This window comes from Cynara cardunculus (genome assembly GCF_001531365.2).
Source record: "Cynara cardunculus var. scolymus isolate 2C chromosome LG 16, CcrdV1, whole genome shotgun sequence".
NCBI classification, from domain to species: Eukaryota; Viridiplantae; Streptophyta; class Magnoliopsida; order Asterales; family Asteraceae; genus Cynara; species Cynara cardunculus.
Genome location: NC_037543.1, coordinates 13,930,931 through 13,934,667, shown reverse-complemented (window position 1 = coordinate 13,934,667; position 3,737 = coordinate 13,930,931).

Sequence of the window (3,737 nt, the reverse complement as noted above, 5' to 3'; positions counted from 1 at the left end):
AGGCAGATATTTGAGCATTTCACAAAGCAGAGGGTTAACAAGTGGGATACAACAATACATATTCCAAATAGTCCACAGCTGTGAACCAGGTGAACCATGTGAACCATTTGAAACTTCACAAAGTACAACAAAGCATACACATAGTACAACTTACAATATGTGAAACTTATGCAACCTTCTGCTGCCATTACATATTTGGCAACTTAGACTATAATTGGGTTCTGATTTTTTTTTTCTTTCTCATTTTCTTTCTTTTACTCACATTGACAAGATACAGCAAAACATGAACATAGAACATATTGGATTTTTGTTGGGGGTGCTCAGACCATGAGGTAAATTGGTTTACATAGTCGGGCAATATGAACAAAACCGTGGTATGAACAGTTAATAGTAACATCATATTACACTAATCCAATGCAAAAATGTGATATATCAAGGTGAGCAATCTGTCAAAAGCAAATGTAGTGATATACATAAACCCAATTATCAAAAAACAACTTATCGCATAAAATATTACATTTATTTACCTTTCTGTGGTTSATCAACTATTGTTGAGGGATTTTTGACTTGCTTGACTGTACGCTTCCTAACTAGTCGACCACTCGCTTCCCTATTCATGGGTTCCTCATCAACGTCGACTGGATTATCGATTGTGTTCTTGAAATTCGAGAATGCGTATTTCATCATGATTCGTTYGCTTGGTTTGCGTACTGTAGGTACGAATTAACTCAAATGTGTGCAGATTTCAATATATGAACACAAAAAAACGAAGCCCTACTTACCTCTTCGCCTAATTCCGGGTGCTTGCATTTCGCCCAAATCATCCATCTCGTGGATGAAGATTGTGAACCAGATTTTTCGCAGTTGATTTACCCTAATGATAGTTAAGATTGGCGGTTTCGTATCTGCATGTAAGTTACGGAATAAGCTCTATAGAATAGAATCCYGATGAAACCCAATTTTTTTTGGACCAATTTACCCTTTGAACAAATGTTCATACCCATATTAATTAATACACTAATCTAATTATTATTTATTTAATTTCATTTAATAATAACCGTTTGATTAAAAAATGAACGATCAAGATCGGTTTGTATAGTTTTTACCATAAGGTTGGTTTCTATTTGAACCAGCCCCTATATATATATATATATATATATATATATATATATATATATATTAAAGTACCAATTAAAGAAGATGTTTAATGCAGGTTGACTAAATATACCTTTTACCCCCATTTTTCCTTGGTAAAAGTTTTATATTTTTAAAAAGATTGGCTTAACACAAAGACCTATATCTATATATCTAAATCTACACATCTATATCTATATATTTAAATCAACACANAACTATGCTAACCAACATTAACCAATCATGTTCCATCTTTTAGTTAGGTTCAAATGTAACTCACATATTAAGTGTAATGGTATTTATGTAATTTGTCATTTTTATGTAACTCCCCAATATTTTAATTGGGAGTTACAAATCTTAAAATATCACTAATTGATCTTCATGTAATAATGACATGAAGTTTCAAATTTGTTCATCTTACTGATTTTTACATTTCATTCTTTCTACAATAGTTTTGATATTATAAATTTCAAAAAAGTCCCTTTTGTAAAGATTTCGTTATAGTCCGAGTAATATGGATAATCATAGAGCAAAACATATTGACGACAATGAACATGAAAAAGCTAAAAGCGTTTACGAATACATTCGGAATTCGAATTCCGAAAGTGAAGAAAATGATCAAACCGTTCACGCACATGTTCACTCAAACGTCGACATATGTGTTCACTCGTGCACATATGTGTTCAATTGGTTCACACAATATGTCCATTTGGTTCACACACATGTTTCAATTGTTCATTAGGTTCACACATTGTTTTGATGAAGATTATGAACCTAATTTTTCAATTGTTCATTAGGTTCACACATTGTTTTGATGAAGATTATGAACCTAATTTTTCAATTGTTCATTAGGTTCACACACATGTTTCAATCTTATCTGGATGACGTCGCCTGGTAATCCTTCTAAATCCTCCATTGTTTTGATGAAGATTATGAACCTAATTTTTAGCTACTGATTTAAGATATTGATCGATGAGATTGACCGTTTCTTTATTGATTGGAAGTTATAGAATAGGCTGACAAAATAGGATACATTAAGGTCATTCACTTTTTACAATTCTACCCTCTGAACCATTATGACCCTAATTTTTTTATTAATATGGTAATTAAATAATTAAATTTTTAGTCTCAATAAATGACAACCGTTGGATGTTCAAATCAACGACCAAGATCGGTTAACAAAGTTAACACGATAATATTGGTTAGTATTTGAACCAGCCCCTATATATCGTTGTTGATCCGACTTTTTCCTATTGACCTAGTTTGGACCTTTGTGGGTCTGCTTCAGTAAAATCCCAGGCATGCAATGTACCAAAAGTTTTCCGACTTTACAAATGCGAGTTCCACATGACTTCTCAAGTCGTCAAGACACCAACTACTTGGGTAAATAACTATGCATGTTATGAAGATTTTGAGAAGTCTCGGGTTCAAATCCAATGAGAAATAAAAATCCATTTGTGGCCACGGAGGTTCAAATGCGGTGACTCCGGGCTATCTATAAAGCAGGTGGTCATCCTGGAATAGTCAGCTCACATAGCAGGTTGAATATCCAGGTTAATAAAAAAAAGATTTTGAGAAGTAAATTTTTTTATATATCTGTACATTCGCTATGGTTCACCATGTAAGTTTGGAATATAGTCATTTGATTTCACACATGTAGTCCTATCTCACTCCAATGTTGCACCAAAGATATGACCAAAGTTTTTATCTTGTCATGTCACGTTTGATTTCACACACCAAATGCACCCTTAAATGATTAAGAATTCTAAATAACTTAGGCATAGCAGTTGAAAACCAAACCAAACAAACCCAGTATACACCATATAGATATAGGGTCTAGAAGTAGATGTCTCTACCCTCAAAGGGTAGAGAGGATTATGTAAAGATCACCGGTTTGCAAACCGAAAGTTACAATGGAGACGGTTGGGAGAAAGTAGCGATAGGTATAAGGCAAATGAAACCATAAAAACTTATTCCAATGTAGTTACAATTTTGAGAAAAAGATACCTGAAAATAAACTAGTTCTTAAATCGTTCGATGGTTTTATAAAGAGTCAGAGACAAGATTCTGGATCGAGCTTCCAATCCATGCCAATCGAGTAGATTTAATTTACAATCCCACATGAGTTTGTACAACATTTCTTCACCAATTCTATTTAGGCCGGAAGAAACCCCACATTCAAACTCTTGTTGAATATATCTTGATCTTCTTCTGAACATGGGTTATGTAGGATATAGATGAATCTGAGTTATATCTAACCGTCGACCTATAGTACCACACAGGTTTTCAACTTCTCATTACCTTTTGAATCCAAATCAAAGCCATATGCCCAAAGATATATCAAGACGAACAATGAAGATGGGAGATGTAGCCAATTGTGGACCTGAAAGAACCTCTGTGACAAATATCATTCATATGTTTATAGAAGGGGAAAATGCATCAAAAAATGCAACATAGTTTGGTTTAATTCCTATTTAGTTTACCGAATAATTTGTTTTTCTCAATATGTAACATTTTTTCAAAATTCCTATCTTGTACCCATTTGTAGGGGTGAGCAGCGGAACCGGGTACCCGGCTATAGAACCGGAACCGCCTTGGAACCG